The sequence below is a fragment of the Centruroides sculpturatus genome, unplaced genomic scaffold, assembly GCF_000671375.1.
Source record: "Centruroides sculpturatus isolate CEXI.00-Female unplaced genomic scaffold, Cexi_2.0 scaffold1700, whole genome shotgun sequence".
In the NCBI taxonomy this organism is placed as follows: Eukaryota; Metazoa; Arthropoda; class Arachnida; order Scorpiones; family Buthidae; genus Centruroides; species Centruroides sculpturatus.
In genome coordinates, this window is record NW_019385850.1 from 6,852 (window position 1) to 25,719 (window position 18,868).

At 30.9% G+C, this 18,868-nt stretch overlaps 1 long non-coding RNA gene across 1 annotated transcript; it reads left to right on the top strand.

Moving 5' to 3' along the window:
- Positions 1-2,135: 2,135 nt before the first annotated feature.
- On the top strand, positions 2,136-2,891 carry LOC111642510. The gene is made up of 2 exons (XR_002759563.1): positions 2,136-2,639; positions 2,720-2,891. It is a non-coding gene; the product is annotated as an uncharacterized LOC111642510 (long non-coding RNA).
- The last annotated feature ends 15,977 nt before the right edge of the window (positions 2,892-18,868 follow it).

The following is an 18,868-nucleotide window of genomic DNA, read 5'->3' on the forward strand; positions in this document are numbered from 1 at the left end:
TATAAAACAGTTGTTGCCGCCATGTTGTTTTTTTGAAAGGTTTATGAATACTGCATCATTTATCCTTTCATATTCCTTCTTATGATTCGAATATTCGTGTAAATTAGATCTCGTTTCTCGTAGAAAAAGAAATTGATGCGTAAAGTACCATCCATAAAATGAAAAAAATAATTAAAATCTAGGACGTCACGAGTCAATGGTTGAAATTGGGAATAAATACAAAATCAGAAATCAGTTAGTTTCGTAAAAGATATTTTTTTAAAATAAATTACTTTACTTTTTATTGCAAAAGAATACTTATTTCTATAATAATTATGATTTAAAATAATTTGATTTTGAATCGAACTGCAAATAAATATGTGAAATTAACTATAAATTAATGGAGAAGTGAGATAAGCCACAAGAAACACATTGCAGCTCAACATGCAACATCTTCGACTAGGCCAGTCATCCGCCATCATTCGACGGATGTTACTGCTACTGCGTCTCGATAGGATTACTCATATTATTCATATTATACTTCTATTATTTTATTTGTCGAGTAAGACGAAAGACGAAAGGTAACAAATATTCTTCTGTATTTAAAACGAAAATATCGCTTATCTGTTAACAGATTAGCAATGAAATATAGTGATTTGGCAATAAATATGGCGCTGGATCGATCACGTGACCTTATTTTCCCCGTCGTGTAGATGAACGGTTACTATAGCAACCGTTGTCAGGACCTGATGGATAGCGCACAAATACGCTTCTGTAGAGTATCTTTAAACGAACCCATTAAATATTATTTCTTATTTAAATTGGATTTTTTGTTTTTTTTAATTCATATATTTTTATCGAATATTTTTATTCTTTATTTATAAGATAAATTTTTATTTATTTATTTCATACTATAAATTTATTTATTTTTTCTTATTTTACTATTTTTTCCTCATTCCAAAGAGTTTTATTTGCAAAATCATAAACGCAATTAGATGTAATAAAAAATTATATATTTTTGCATAAATAGCTATTAATTTGCACAGTTAATATTATGTGTTATAAAAATTTTAAACTGTTAAATATATTGTAAATGAAATACAAAACGTCATTTCATTTATGATATGTTAAATAAAATCATTTTTCTGGTGTCATTACAATACTTAAGATTTCCGAAATATAATTTTTATAGGCTTTAAACTTTCAGGATATTTATCGATGTTTTAAGTTTAGTATAAAAAGTAAAAAAATGAAATAACGTGTCAATAATTGTGAACGTATATAGTATATAAATATTATTACATTAATTTTTTCTGCAAATAAATAATAATCTTGAAACTGTTTATAATAATAGCATGATCGATTTAAAAGTTAAATTCATTCATTCTTACCAAAGATAAAATCGAACAAGTTGTATATAGTTCATTTATTTATTTTTAAAATACACTGTATTATCGTAAGAGTATGACATGAATGGAATCGAAGGTGTAATATCATTCTTATGTTCAACAAATATGAAAGTTTTATAGTAAACTTATCGTTGTAATTGAATATCGATTTATAAAATATGAAATAATTCATTTTGACATTATGTGGGTTATCACACTGATATTCTTATATTTGTTTTTTCCTTATTATATTTTATAAATAATATCCTACAGATGATAAGAGAATTGTTACTTCAGGAAATTATTGGTCAGGTGATTGAATAGAATTAGTTCTGGTGAGCTATTAGGAATGTCCAAATTCGACCTTGTTCGGTTCCCTTTCATTTGTCTCTTTGATAAAATATGATTGTTTTAGTTAATTTCAATTGATTTAATTTTATACATATTTCAAAAATAAATACTGTTAATGGAAATTAATTTGGCATTCATTGATATTTGTAATTGTCGCTGGACGAGTAAAGAAAATTGCATACTCTTCCTGATATATAATGACTAGACTATTAATATATATATATTAAGTCTGTTCACGATGAATTTTAATTTTCTTAATGTTTTATGTTTATTTAAAATAACCGAAGGCTGAATAAGAATTTTATGTATATTATAGCCTATTTATATTTTATTAATTTTTATAACAACAAAACGTTATCTACTTATCAAATTTATATTTGAATAATAACGATTTTCATCGATATTAAAAATTGGAAATAAAAATAAATTCATTAATTTAACATCATTAAGTTTTGATAAATATGAATTTAATGTACTTTGTTTTTTGTTTTTGCAAATTTTATTTGTTATAGTAAACAATTCAATTACAGATAAGATAAAAGAATTTATTAAGAATTGAAGGATTGGTGAAAATATACCAACATGCTTATATTAATTTTAAATATTTAATACATAAAAATTGCATTCAGTTATTTCAATAAATCAAAAAATATTAAAGAAAAAGTCGAAAGTCAGGAATTGGGTTTAATGTGCTGCTATTGGTCTATTTGAACGATGACATCACAGATCGTCACGAAATTCGTCGCGCGCTCTGTCAAAGCGCCATTGCTCAGACCCCTCTAGAGAAGTATTGGATTGAGCGCGCTTGTTGGCATTTTGTCTTTACGAGTTCGGAACAGGTAACAGTTTTGAGTGATATTATTAGAAAAGAAAATGGAGAAGAGAATCGAATTGGAAAAAAGAGGAAGGAATCCTAATCAGGTAAATAAATTTACTATTTTTTTGGTCGTAAGGGATTATTCGTTGTATTTTTGATGTTTATAAAAGCTTTATTGTCGAAGGTTGTGAAACGCCGGGTAGTCACATGGCCTGTCGCCATGGTTTCCAAAACAAGAAATGTCGTTGATTGAACACGTATCAAAAAGTTAGGAAAAGTTATTTGTCATATTACGGAGGAGGTTCCGGTCGAAAGGTTTTTGGATAACTTTTGAATCGGATAAAATGGAGAGAGGTTCGAGGATTTTGATAATTTTAACTAATGTTTCGCTTTGCGTTTTAAAAGATCACATACAAAAACCGTCCAATTTATGATTGAAAATTTTAAATCTATATACTTAAAAGATTTAAAGATGGCTGCTATGTTATATTATGGAAGGATCAGATTAAGGCGATATGCTTTCTCAAATCAGAACAACAGATAGTGTTTTAATGTTTTACCCCTAAAAATGCTCGTATAGAAGCAAGCACGTTTTTCCTTTTTTTTTTATTATACAGATTGTGACGTTGAGTAGTATCAACATCGTTGTAAAACGAATTCATTATTTCTGTATTAAGTGTTCTCGATCTGTTTATAATTTATAAATGACAATTAGATCATTTCATTGCCATGACAATTTTTTCAACTTCAATTTTTATTTATAATTATCTGGAAACGTTATTCAGGCTTAACATTACTTTCCAACCTCATGCTTGTCTTTTCGCCGCCATTATAGTGCTCCAGCGACTGTTGATTGAGATAGAAAAACGCTGTTTTTTAATAAATACTTATTAAACTAGTTAAAATTAGCGATGTGACGTAAATTAATGGATATGAGAAATTTGGGATGGTACGAACATAGATTTTACTCGATCGTCGTCATTCTGTGCCCTCGCTTGTCGGTAGCCATCTTGATTTCTCGATTTCAGTTTTAAAAATTGAAGAATGTAAGCGACCTTTGAACGTCAGTTTTTAAGTTTATTATTATTTTTTTATCGAATTAAAATCGATTTAAAGTAGAATTATTCTTACCGTATCGGTATAAATTAATGTTAACGTCAACAGACGCCAAACTTGATAGATAGTCCGTGCCTTTGTTTGGCATTTTATTCGACCAAATATGGCGTCAAATTATTTAAAAGAATTTTTAACTAGAAAAATATTTTTATTTTATATAATTTAAAATAACTAATAATTAATGAAGTTAAATTAATTCTATCGTAATAATGATTTTTGAGCATAAGTTAATAATATGGAGAGAGATGAAGACTCCTAATTGAATTTTTTTTTTAATTTCCCTAAAATAAATTTTTCTTGTAACAGTAAAACTGGGGGAAAAATTATGGCAAAAATAAAATGTATTTTTTTGTTTTGTTTTTGTAAATATTTATTTGATGTTTGTTTATAGTAATTTATTGACTTACAAATGATTTACATAAATGTTAAGAATACTGCCAAATAAAAATTGTGCGATTAAAACTTTATCTTATTAATTAGAATCGATTGATTTAGTTAATAATATCAACATATACAAAACATTGATAATGTGATCAGTCCAAACATGTTAAATGTGGTATTCACACACACACACACCAAATTTATATACAGGAATGCAGCGTTGCCAGATCTGAAGGTTAAAAAGTAGCGTGGTTGTGCTCCAAAAGTAGCGGATTCGAACTGTTTGTAGCCCAAACAATAAAAATGAATTATTTTGCAACTATGCACTTTTACTAATGAAATAAGTTTGTAATATATGTATATACATACACAGGGTGTATCAGAATGACGTTTTAAAAATTTGGGGATTGTAGAGGATGAAATTTTGAACGTTTTGATATAAGGAACCTACAGCCGGAAATGAGATACGTATAAAGTTTCTACTGCACTTTGCACGTTCTATGAGGTCGGTATGCTGAATGAAACAGCAGAATACAGTATTTATGACAAGTTTTATTGACAAAACAGTAGAGTACAATCAAACTGTACATCGAATCAGTGGCTGCACTACTTTAGAGTAAATGTTCAGTGTGACGACCACCAACTTCGTTACATAATGTGCAACGACGAACCATGTTTTGTCCGACTCTCCGTAAGATGCCACGCTCCCCTCTGATGGTATTAAATGCTGTAAAGATGCGCTCCGTAAGCTTATGAACTGTTCCTACAGGTGTTGCGTACACAAGGGACTCACGTTGACTAGCTGTGTGTTTACATCACAACGCCAGTGGATGCAAGGGGTGACCTGAAGAACGACAAGCACTGAGTACACAACGTCCTGTACACAGGCTCAGTTAGACCACTGTAGTTGTGTGTTTACAGTCTTTCATCCGCAGCAATAACATGACGTCAATGGATGGAAGGGTAGCTACCAAAGTGAAGGGCGGTCAAGCACTTCCTACCGCTGTAGACACTTTAGTTCAAATTTCCGATTATAGGTTCCTTATACCAAAACGTTCAAAATTTCATCCTTTACAATCCCCCAAATTTTTAAAACGTCATTCTGATACACCCTGTATATGGACATTCGGTGTATCTGCATCAATTTTCTCTAAATCAAAGCAAGTCATTCGCAGGCGAGGCGATTTATTTTTTGAACTTAGAGACTTAGCGACTGCAGCTTTTGTTTTCAGTTTTAAGGCTCCATGTGTTTCCCTTGTATCAAGAAATGTTGTATCAAAATTTAATAACTTTTGGATCACTTATTGGGAGAGAGAAAATTGGCAATTCCAACAGGATAATGCTGGTAGTAGACAATCCACAATTTCACAAGCAAGGTCGCCTCTGTGCTTTTGGATTGTCTACTGGAGCGAACGACAGATGGAAAACAGAAGCAAAGTATCTTTATCTTTGTTAAATGTTGCAACTTTATTTATACAATTAAATGTAATGAAATTAAGTAAAACTTTATTAGTTTTGTATAATACAATAAATGTTTTGCGATTTTATATATGAAAATAAAAAAGTAGTGTATTTTTAAGATTTGTAGCCTGAAGATAATTATCACTAGCCCAAAAAGTAGCGTGTCGCCCAATTTGAAATTTTTGTAGCGCAGGCACTTAAAAAGTAACCCAATCCACTACTTGTAGCCCAATCTGACAACTATGCAGGAATGCCATATTTACTCACATATAAGATGAGGTTTTTATTCATTTTTCACTGCTTCAAAAACCTAGGTTGTCTTATACGCACGAGTAAAGAATTCTTTGCGTTTTTGAAGTAATTTTTGTGAATCATGTATTTGCAAAAATTGCAAATACATGATTCACACTAGAGGGATGCTCACCCTTTAGTGTTTAAAAATAAAAGTATTTTATCTGGGTCGTTTTGAATTGTTGTTTTGTATTGTCAGGAGTAAAGATTAATAGCAATAGGAAAAACCAAGCTTTTGAATTTAACTCCGAATTGAAATTTCAAAATCACACTAGAGCCTGAGGTCCCACCAGTGGCCAAGCGGTCTTTGTTCCCTGAACACTGGAAGTTTGGTTGTGGGTTTACGCCTCACTCAGACAGGCTGACCAAGTGGAGTTTTCTAGGTTTTCTCCATGTCTGTAACACCTAAATAGGGGCCACTTTCCCTTAAAAAGATCCCAGAAGGCAGTCCCCTAGGCAGATCATCCAAGTGTTGTGTTGCCATAATCAAACAAACAAACAAACGAGAGCCCAGTATAAGTTTTAATCCATTCTGAGGTGAAACAAATGATTATTCGGAAATCAGAATTTGGAGAAACTCATAAGTTTAATTGGCGGAGGGTGGATTTGACTTAGGAATTGGCAAAAAGGTTCCTGATTGTCCGGCTTTACACGAACAAATTATGTTGTCAATTTTACAAGACTCTTCCTTAAAGTTTAAAATGTCAGTAATTTTTGTGGGACAATGTGTGCATTTACATGCATTTGATATTTTATTCGTGATTAAACAAAATAAAATTAGAATTGTATTAATAAATCTAATTTTCTTTATTTCGATCTTTAATTATAATCACACCTTGTCCTATATGCGAGTAAATACGATATATGCATTATATATATATATATATATGTATGTATGTGTGTGTGCGCGTGTTTGTCTTTGTCTTGAATTTGAAGTTACCAAAATGGCCAGTTCGAATTATGAAGAGTTCTACATATGGAGGTACATGAAAAATAGAAAAATTTTCATTTTAGACACAAATACAAGTCATCTGTGGTATATTTAAGACTATTATATTTATTTGAATCATTATTAGAACAATATATGAGGCTGTAATAATGATTTAAATAAATGCCATGAATTTAGATAGGCCTATATCACAAAATTCTCTCTATGCTATACTGAATTTATTCAAAAGTCAAATTTTGCATAATACATTACACCAGTGTTTCTCAACAGGGGCGATATCGCCCTCATGTGGGCATTTTTTCATGTTGAGGGGGCGATTAGTAACAATTTATATTTTGGGGGCGAAAAACAATTTTCTGGGTGATATAGTAAAACATTATAGTAAGAATAATTAGATATTTTATTCATTGTATCGTACAATAATTAAACAAATAACATTATACTAGTCCTAGTCTATTCAATGCAGTACGAATTTAGTGTTAGTCTTGGTCCTCAGCATCGGAATTTTGAAGTGAAGGTAGTGATAATAGGTAACGGTTTTATTGAAGGGGGTGGCCATTTGTTAGAGGTTGAGAAACACTGCATTACACAATCTATTCACATTTTTCACTGGATGCTCGCCTCTGGTGTTTAAAAACAAAACTATTCTATCTGGGTCGTTTGATTCATTCTTATGTATTATCAGCAATAAAAATGAATAGCAATAGAAAAAGCAAAGCTTTCTGTTGTGTTCCAAATTGCAATTTCAAAGCCTTATGGGAGCCTGATATAAGTTTTTGTCTATTCCCACACGAAAAACAGATGATTATTCGGAAATTGGCCGGTTATATTTGAGCTTTTCCAAATTCTGAAAGAGTGAATTAGACTGTTAAGAATTGGCAGTTTCCCGATTAGTTGTCCAGCTTTGCATGAACAAGTTATGCTGTCAATTTTAAAACATATTTTCATAAAGTTTAAAATGCCAGTAATTTTGTGTGGGACACTGGATCGGATTTAAGCATTTCAAAGCCCTAAGCTGAACTCTGTAAGACCCCTTACAATTTTAGAAGTCAATTGTAAAAGAATTAAATCAGACTATGACTCTGATTTAATACAGATATTGGAAGAAAAAGATGTGAGATTTCACTAATCTTCTGTTTTATAATTGAATTTAATTAAATTTTTATACTCATTCCATTAAAAATCTTTTTTTAAATGGTTTTATCAATTATTTTTAAAAAGATCTTATGTTAATTCTTAGAAAAAAAATTAATGAAATACTACACAAAATAAAAAGTAAAGTATATTTTGTTGGTTTGTAAANAGACTGTTAAGGATTGGCAGTTTCCCCAATTATCCAGCTTTACATGAACAAGTTACACTGTCAATTTTAAAACATATTTTCTCAAAGTTTAAAATGCCAGTAATTTTGTGTGGGACACAGGGTCAGATTTAAGCATTTCAAAGCCCTAAGCTGAACTCTGTAAGGCACCTTACCAACCCTTCACAATTTTAGAAGTCAATCATAAAAGGAAAAGAATTAAATCAAACTATGACTCTGATTTAATACGAATATTGGAAGAAAAAGATGTGAGATTTCACTAGTCTTCTGTTTTATAATTGAATTTAATTAAATTTTTATACTCATTCCATTAAAAATCTTTTTTTAAATGGTTTTATCAATTATTTTTAAAAAGATCTTATGTTAATTCTTAGAAAAAAAATTAATGAAATACTACACAAAATAAACAGTAAAGTATATTTTGTTGGTTTGTAAAAAAATGTTTATTACATAATTTGACTTCAATTTTCTTTTTTGTACAAATGCTTGAGGCCCTAAGCAACAACTTACATAGTGTTTTACTTGTAAATCTGGCCCTGATGGGACAATGTCAAAGCTGATGTTTTTCTAACACAAAGGGCACAAATATGTATAGAACGATCTTGTTCATTTGTTTCCATACCACATAATGACATATCCTGCTAGCAATAATTGTTCATCTTCTATGAAATTTCTCGATAAACAGCTACAAGCAGCATATATCATTACATTNTTAGAAAAAAAATTAATGAAATACTACACAAAATAAAAAGTAAAGTATATTTTGTTGGTTTGTAAAAAAAATGTTTATTACAAAATTTCACTTCAATTTTCTTTTTTGTATAAATGTTTGAGACCCCAAGCAACAACTTACATAGCTTTTTACTTATAAATCTGGCCCTGATGAGACAATGTCAATGCTGATGCTTTTAACACAAAGGGCACAAATATGTATAGAGCGATCTCGCTCATTTGTTTCGATACCACATAATGACATGTCCTGCTAGCAATATTGTTCTCCTATAAAATTTCTCAATAAACAGCTACCAGCAGCATATATCATTACATCAGATGGTGATATACAATTAATTTTACATTACTATTTATAAATTTTCATTCGATGGAGATAATTATGATTAATTCTTTTGAAGACAAAGTCCTTTCTAAAAAAATAGGAACCACCATTTATTAACTTTGTGTTCCAGACATTACACTTTTGGCGACTGACCTTTCCATATTACTTTTGGCAGCCAGTAGCCTAAAAAGAAAGGTCAGTCGCCAAAAATGTAATGTCTGGAACACAAAGTTAATAAATGGTGGTTCCTATTTTTTTGGAAAGGACCTTTGTCTTCAAAAGAATTAATTTACATTACTAGTTACAAGCGACCCAGGTAAAGTAACCATTTTGTAAAAATGCAGCACCCTCTATAGTTCATGAAAAACACGAATAGGAAAATTTAGGTGATTAGCAAATAGCTCTTTATTAATGTGAAAGACTTTGTGAATTAGTAAAGTTCCAAAGACAAAATGTGAAGTGGTTTCATAAATGAAGAACTTTGCTCCAAATAGAAATATGAATTATGAGGAAATTGATATTCTTTAATGTAAATTAAAAAACAAATCACTAAAATTAATTTCAGCTACTGCAATGTCCTTCTGCCCACTGTGTGGGAAAAAAAAATAATTCTGCCAGGCAGAGAACTTTTAAGCTGTTGACAATGCTACAGGAAAGCTAGATTTAGCAAAAACTTTTCTAAATTGGCAACTCTGATTTCGTTGGCTTGCTTATCCAGCTATAATAAAGCTATTTTACCAAACAATGCATCAAAAGTATTCATGAAACTTAAACTTAGGTTGGTCAGAACTTGCCAAGTTCAACTAGTTTGACTCAAGGATGACAACATTGAGATGTGAAATTTTTTACAACTAAAGCAATAGAAAATTAACATTACATTATATAGGGTGTTTGCCAGAACTGACAATTCAATTTGGCTTCAGTAATTCAAGAAAGAGATTTGTGGGAGGTGCTATGTAGGAGGCATGTTTGGTTGAAATGTACATCTCTGTCAAGGTCAGAGGTGAAGTTTGCTAGTGCAGTGTTGGCCAGTCCTTTCATGATAGAAGTTCCGATTTTCTTTGAAACGGGTGTTTAAAGATAGCTATGTAGCACCCACATATTCTGAGTTGATGTTGGCTCTCTGATCCATAACAGTATATATACCTAGTTGGATACACATGGCTGGATGATTTTTAGCATTGGACAGGAAGGTGAAAACTGAGGGACTTCTGAAAACTAATCAAAACTTATTATTTCTGGAAATTTCCTTGTAGAAAGCAGACAGTCTTCTGTCATATGTAACAGCTTTGTATATGGTGTCATGGGAGTGATTGTTAGGTGTGACGGAGGAATGATGATGAATTAGACCTTTGATGGTATTTAGAGAGTAGCCATATTGTCTGGCATACTAGGCAGTATTTTGGCATTACTTATTACTGTTTTGAGTGTCATGACAGGTGAATGGGTGAAAGCTCAATGAATTAGGGCTCTGAAGCTGGCCATCTTGAAGGGGAGCATGGATGTAGACTTTCTGTAGACTTCAGTTGAGATTTATCCATTAGAAAATGTAAGCTGAAGATCAAGGAAATGAACTCCTTGCTTGGGTCTTGTTCCAAATGGGGACAGGGCCTTTAGGGGTTGGTGTTGATTTTATGCATGAAATTTTGAATACAAGATTTTTGCTGCCACAAGATAAGAATATCATTGACATAATGTGCATATAGGAGAATAGGAGAATGTGATGGTTGAAGACTGGTAGGATGGAGACCAAGTTGCTGAATGACCACTTCTCAAAAGGTGCCTGAGAGGGTGAACCAACCTGAAAGGGGGAACTGAGAGAGTAATATATTGGTGCTACTGCACATAGTCTAAAAACAAGGATCAAGGAGCATAAATACACCATTCAGAAGGGTACTATTGCATTGACTTCTTTTGCTGTCAATGAGGATGTCTGGGTTAACTTTGACAATGCCTGATTACTGCAATGGTATGAGGACCTGGCCAACCTGAAATATCTTGAACTGGAGATATTTAAAGTGTTTAAAAGAGGAACAGTGGTTAATTTTAAAGACATGGACTCATTAGCAGCTACCTGAAGGGCGTACTTTGACATTTGATAGATACTCATCAAGTTTGTTTTTATATATTTTATATAAACTTAATATTTTAAAACTGGAATCTAGCTGGAAGACTAATTTTTTTAATTGCATCATTGAGCATGCGCGTATCTTCACGATGTGTGACTTTTTAAAGTTTGGAATTTACGTTTTTTTTGCAAATATTCCATTACATCGAAACCTAATGATGATCGTTTAAAACGGAACAAAAAATTTGTTTAAATGGAAATTAATTCTTGGTTTAATGGTAATTGCTTATTTTTATTTAATTATATACCAGTAGTATCATCATGATTAAAAAAGAAAGCAAATATGTTCTAAGTAAAACTTTGTGTTTTTTTTTATTAAAGCGTACATTTTTAACGATCTGCCAGATTTTTATCAAGATAAATTATGGCTACTGTAACGATCAGAATAATCAGAACAATAAGAATCCAGCATACTGTTTGGAAATTCTAATGTATTGGATTGGTTGTTTTTGGTTGGTTTACTTGCTTGAATTTGATACTTTCAAATTCTGTATGTTCCAATGCAACAACATTAGCAACACTAAGTTCTTTTTGAATTTGTTGATAACACCATTAGCAAATGGTGTTGCTGATGTTTGCAATATTTTGCCAATGGCATATAGGTCCATTATTTCTTTAGTGAAACAAAATGGGAACACCCATGGTTGATGCAAATATTGAGGCTGGTGGTAACATTCTTCAGTTTAAAACGCTTCAGTTTAAAAACTGTAATTATCTTATTTTCAATAATTTTAAATATAAAAACAACATAAATGAGGTAAAGTAGTTTGATAATTCATATCCTCATTGTGGATACAGCCATATTGTAGATTTTTGTTGTAACCATGAGGCATCAATACTACTACTACTGTTCTAAATGTGAGTGGAATATGATTTTTCACATCTTGCATTTGCTAGTCACCATGGCAGACTACATTGGTATACAGAAACATTTGTTTGATGTATCAGAAAAGCAGAAAAATCTTGTTTTAAAATCGAAATGAACATCTAAACACCAAGAACACAAATTAACACCTAAATAAGGACCAATTTCCCATATTCCTCCCAGGAGGGTATTTCCCTGACAGATTGCCAATGTATTGCATTGCTTTATTCCATCAAACTAAACTAAACTGAAAACAGCACATGGTTCATTGATATGTATAGAAACCAAAAAATGTAATTTGATATAATAGACTTTTTAATGCACATATTTGAGATTACATATTGAGGTTTGCTAGTTTTTAACATATTTCACTTATTTGTTATTTGGCTGTTAATAATAACTACAGTAGAGTGTTGTTTATCCGAAAGCCGATCAACCGAAACATCAGTTAACCAAAAGTGTTCCAGTCGGACAGTGTTGTGCTGAATCGAATGTTTTTGATACTAGATTAACTTCCAAAATATAATTTTTTGTTTTTATATTTTTCAATGTATTTATTTTGTTTGTACAAAATAAAGAAATAATTTTTAACTATACAATAGCCACGATTATTATTTAAAAAAATTTACATTAGGCTTAACATAGACAAAAATTCAATGCGAAGAGAGACACAATGGAGAAAAGTTTCAACATGGGATAGGTTAATATATTTTTTCGTACATAATTGGTTATCCGAAAAATAAGTTATCTGAACAACCCCTGTCCCCAATTGATTCAGATAAACAATGCTCTACTGTATTGGCATTTTTCATCTATATACTCTCTTGGATTTCTAAAGCACAACTGTTTTTTCTGGATAATTTGGATCAAGGTCTGCATGGTTTGGATCTTTCTTTACAGTTACATTTACAGAAAAACATTGAATATTGCCCATTTATAATGTTTTTCAAAACAAAACAAAGATGTTATAATCATCCAGTTATTTAAATTAAGCTTAATAAAATCAAAATGACTGTTTGTTTACATTTATGTAGTTTTAGCAGTAAACTATAGAGTTGTAACAAATACAAATATTTATTAACAATAGAGAGGCTGTGGCTGAAGTTTTCATCTCTAAAACGTGAACGTCAAACGTTAAGCACTGCAATCTTGTAAGCCTAGAAGTTTGACAATGGTGTTTGGAATGTCGAACATGATTACACTGACGTTCTAAACACCATTGTCAAACTTCTAGGCTTACAAAATGGCAGTGCTCAATGTTTGACATTCACGTTTTAGAGATGAAAACTTTGGCTGCAACCTCTCTAATATACTGTGATACCTTTACTTTGAATGACCAACTTCAAATGTTTTAAGATTCTAATGTTAAATTAGACAGAAACTTGCTCCAGAGTTCAAACAATTCTTCCAAGTTAAAACAGCACATGTGAAAAAAATTGAAGCATAAATGCCTTCTGTTGTTTGCACAAGTATCTCTTCTGTTTTCAATGCTTTTGTTTATTTTTAATGTATTTGGTTATACAGAGTGTACCAAAACTCATGGTACAAATGTTAGAAGATTATAGAACACAACTAGACAAGCACATATTACCCTACAATGGATGCTCAATACTCAGTGAAGTACTAGAGCATCCTTTCTCAATGTGGGCAATAACTCCTCCTTGTGGGCGCTAGAGGCTTTTGGGGGGCAGTAGAAGGCTCACTGATTAAATATGAGTTTTATTTCTTCTCATTGAAACATTCTTTGATCTCAGAAATAGGATATGGATCACACCCTATCTCTCCTATCCATATAATAATGCATGTTTAAACATTATATTTGCAATAACTGTTTTTAAGATATGCAACAGATGGTAATGTAAAAAGGTAAGTTAAAAAATATGGGGGCACTAGATTTTTTTTAATCTCAAAGTGGGCAGTGGTCAAAATAAGTTTGAGAACCTGTATGCTAGAGGATGGTACTTGCCATGTCATGAAATAATGGAAAATAAGAATGACAGAGAATGAATGAAAGAAAACATAAATTTAAGGAAAATTTTTTATTCAACATTTTATTATAGTAACTGCTCAAAAGTGTGGCTGCCAAAATTTTCATTAAATTCATTAGGTTTTATTCTTTCTCTGCCATTATTGTTTATCATCACTTCATGATGCAAAGTACCACCCTCTAGTGCTTTACTACTTGAGTTCTGCGCATGCATTGCAGGGTGATTTGTGCATGTCTAGTTGTGTTCTATCACCCCTAATGTTTGCACTGTGAGTTTTGATACACCCTGTATATATTATGAGTTATTTGATTTTTAACAATTTCTTCCTGCAATTATTCTTTGTTGGCAGTTTCTGGATGCCTCATATATTTTACATTCTTTAGTTCAAAATTTCCTGAATAAAACTTTTTAAACTACATTTGCTAATAACATAATAGATAATGAGATTGCATTCTTTGTTTAGAAGCTTACTTTGAACTTTTTACTTCACAATTTGAATAAAATCAAGAAATGTCTTGGAAAAAACATACTGGACATATTATACTTTAAGTTTCAGAAAGGATAGAATGTCATAGAAACAGTAAAAAAATATTCATCATGTGTATGGGAAAGATGCTCTTAAACTTGACATGTTCAAAGTTTAAGAGCATCTTTCCCATACACATGATGAATATTTTTTTACTGTTTCTATGACATTCTATCCTTTCTGAAACTCAAAGTATAATATGTCCAGTATGTTTTTTCCAAGACATTTCTTGATTTCAAATTGTGAAGTAAAAAGTTCAAAGTATGCTTCTAAACAAAGAATGTAATCTCATTATCTATTATGTTAACACTGATATGCACAAAGTAATACATTTCTTACTTATTCCAGCAATGTTTGTTTTGAATTAAAAGTGTTTTTGGCTACATTTAGAGGCCTTCTTTAAGTAAGAAGTTGTTCCATTTATCAAACATTAAAAAAAGTTATGTTTGAATGGTTAAATGGTTTGAACATTTATGGTTTTTTTTGTTTGTTTGATAAACAACTTTTTACTTGAAGGCCTCTAAATGCAGTTGAAAATGTTTGCAATTTAGAATAAACAATGCTGGAATAATTAAGAAAGGTGTTATTTTGTGCATATGTGTTAATTGAAAAGTTTAGTTTATTAATAAACTTTGATATGTTATATTTTACAACTGTTATAATTAAATCATACATCTATGTTAAATAACAATAGCTGTTAATAATAAGCAAAAGCTTTGTATTGAACATATAACCATTACTTATTAACTATGGCATTTGAGAAGTATGTGGAAACAACAAAGTCTAAGAGGAAGGTTGTGATATAAATGATTGAAATGAAAAAGGAACTTATCATAAAGCATAAAAGCAGTACATGTGATGAATCTTTCATCCAGGTTTAAAATGCTGAAGTTGATGATATGCAACCAATAAATGCAATTTTTATTTTATTATACAGTATTTAAGTAAGCAATGTCCCTTAATAACTGGATAAGATAGTATACCTTCACAAACTCTAGAAAATCTGGCAAAAAAAAGTTTTAATTAGATTAAACAAAACATTTTCAACAATTTTAAATTGTCATCTTCAGATTGAATGTTGTTTATGTAATTCAAGTTTATATTTTGTTTGCTGGATTTTCTAGTGTTTGTGAGGTATAGTAATTACATATAGTAGAATCTTATTTTAATAGATTGTTTGGGGCACCGAAAATCATCCGTTATTCTGAAAATCTGTTATATAATGAACAATGGATTTCTTGCACTCCCAGAAAAAGATCCATTATTCAAAAAAATTTTCAGTTTTTAAACCTGTACACCTGTACTCGAAATTATTCAGTCTCTTGAGATTTTTATCCTTTATTTTATATAAACACCTATATTACAAGATCATATGTTTTGCCGTAACAAAGCTGAAAGGAACATCTATATATATAACCCATTCAACGGGTATCCGTCTGTTTGTCCTGTAACCGTTTGATAACGGACACTAGAGGCGCCCCTATTGTGTGTCATATTTCAAACATTCAAATNGGGAACCTCTTTTGCACCCTCCTTATTTCCCTGACATTAGCCCTTCTGACTATCACCTGTTTTTAAGCCTAGATAATCATCTGCAAAATTGACAGTTTAGAAATAGAGAGGTTATAGAAACGGAATTAGGGAAGTTTTTCAACTCTAAAAATCATGACTTTTATAAAAATGGAATTTATAAGCTTGTTTCCCGTTGGGAACAGGTTATTGAATGTGAGGGTGGTTATTTTGATGAATAACTTGTGTTATTTCCTATACATTTTTATGTTTGTTTTCTTTCAACAAAAAACGACAGAACTTTTTTGGTTACCTGATAAAAGTAAATTAAATTCTTGTTTATGTAAAGGTTGGAAAATATCAAATTGATTATTTCATTATATATTGAAATCTTTAAAGCCTACAAATGAATCTCTGTACTGGCTAAAAACAGTTTAAGGAATCAAGTTTATTTTGGATAAAATGTTTTTCAAGATAGCAACATTTCATCATCAGATCCAAAAGAGAATAGAATTTGTACATATATAAATCTGTCAAAATCCAATGTTATTAATCAGTGTCAAACAATTGTCTTAATGCATCAGGCTATTTTTTCACTATTATTAATAATTAAATTTCAAGTAATTTAATTATTAATAATAATTTATTACTAGAGTTAGGCATTAGGCATCATCTCTTATTAAATTTAATAAGAGATGATACCTAATGTCTATCTCTAGTAACAAATTACTTGAAATTTAATAATTAATAGTAGCAGAAAAAGAGCCTAATAAATTAAGGCAGTTGTTTGGCATTTGACTTTGTCCTTTATGCTCTTCTGAGTTAGAGCTTATGTCCAGAATGTGAAGCCAGTGCTATGCTCCATTTTGCAATAGTAATCCTGCTGACAATCACATATGAAATTGTTTTTTTTCCATTTCTTTGATATTCTTTTTCCAAACTTAAGTTATTTAGTTATAGCTTCTGTTCTAAATATAAACATTCATAAACCAAATTATTAGATTGAATCTAAATGAATGCCAGATTATATCTGGCTATATTTGTGTACTATTAATAAATAAATGTTAAGTAATTTGGTTTAGAGGTAGGTGTTTGGTACCATTTTTTGATAAATTTAATAATTATAATTAAATTAATATTTTAATAATTAATGTAGAAGGTTATGGAAGAAGAGAATCATCCTGAAGTGATAATTGAACCTGTAACTCGCACAGTATATGGGAGTGTCTGATTTTAAAATGATAATGTTGGAAAATTAGGTTAATGTTACAATTTTTGTAGTGCAATTCAGCTGGCTTGGATTCTTCTGATTTTGCCTCAATGTACATTAGTGTCAACTTCCTCATAAACAGATCATTTCCTCCCCCACAAAATTTCAGCAAAACTAATTTTGGAAATTAATTTTTTATCCCAACTGCATTCAGAATGATTCTTTCCTCTTATGGAAATTTCTGAATCTTGTAAATGGTGAAACAATAAATGCATCTTGCAATCCATATCAACATATAGACAACACACAAATATGACAAAAAAACCTCTCTGAAAGACGAATAAGACAAGACCATTCATACTTATTTGGTCATTTATGTTAAAAAGGCTGTTTTCCTGTTTGAACATCATGCTTGAAATTATAACCCATTGCTGGGGTCCATGATGATTCAAGAAGCTTTAATTGGAGATTAACATTTCTGCATTTGGATTTATGTAATCTCCAGTATTCAAACTAATAGATACAGAGTCAGTTACACTGTAATAATTCTCCATTGAGGATGAATAGCTTGAATTTGAGTGAATTGAAACTGAAGTTCCAAAGGGATTGACAGGCATCCTAGTATCAGAATTGGTACACCCTTTAGATAATTGGAANGGAAACTTTCTTTATATACATAACCACATGGGCAGTGCACAAGGATGTTGAGATAGTAGTCATCAGAACAGACAAATTCAAAAACATTGTACTAATGAAATGGGACACCTGTAGAAACAGTTTATTCAAGTATATCAGCAGCACTGAGACTCCCAATGGTTATTTGGAGAAAATACAAGCAAGGGTTAATGTATAGCTAATTCTCCCTTAGCAAAGTACAGTAGACCTCCCCATAACGCGGTAGATACATTTTGCTTTATAAGAATTTCGCGTTGTAGGAATCCTTAAATACATGAGCCAATCACAGCTCGACACGTGTGAAGTTTACGGACTATGGCTGTTTGAAAGGTTTTCTTCCATAAAATTAATCGATTCTAGACGAATTCGACTCAATATTTCTAAAATATGTATAATTTTTTGGTAATAATCTGTATAAACTATGCTAAAAACAAAAAATTGTAGGATTACTTACCGAGTGTGCACCATTTGACGTCGCCATTGCTCAAGCTTGTTTTCGTCGTGGAGCAGTGCACTAAACGCCGGCCGCGATTTATGATAAGTTATTTTTCTGCAAAAAATTCGTTGAACTTTGGAGACATTATTAATAGAAATAATTTTTATGGCCGTTGAATAAGAAATGTTTCTTTCACAAGAAATGCATAAAATTACAGTAATGTATTAGACTTAGGGTACCTAATTTACATATGTACAGACGATAGTTTGCCTAAACTCTCCGTAGCGTGGCACCAGGCAGCAGAAAGCATATATATAATTATAATAAAGTTACAATAAATTAAGTTAATATATAATTATATATACAGTACCTAATTTATATATAATTAATATATAATTATATGTACAGTACCTAATTTATATA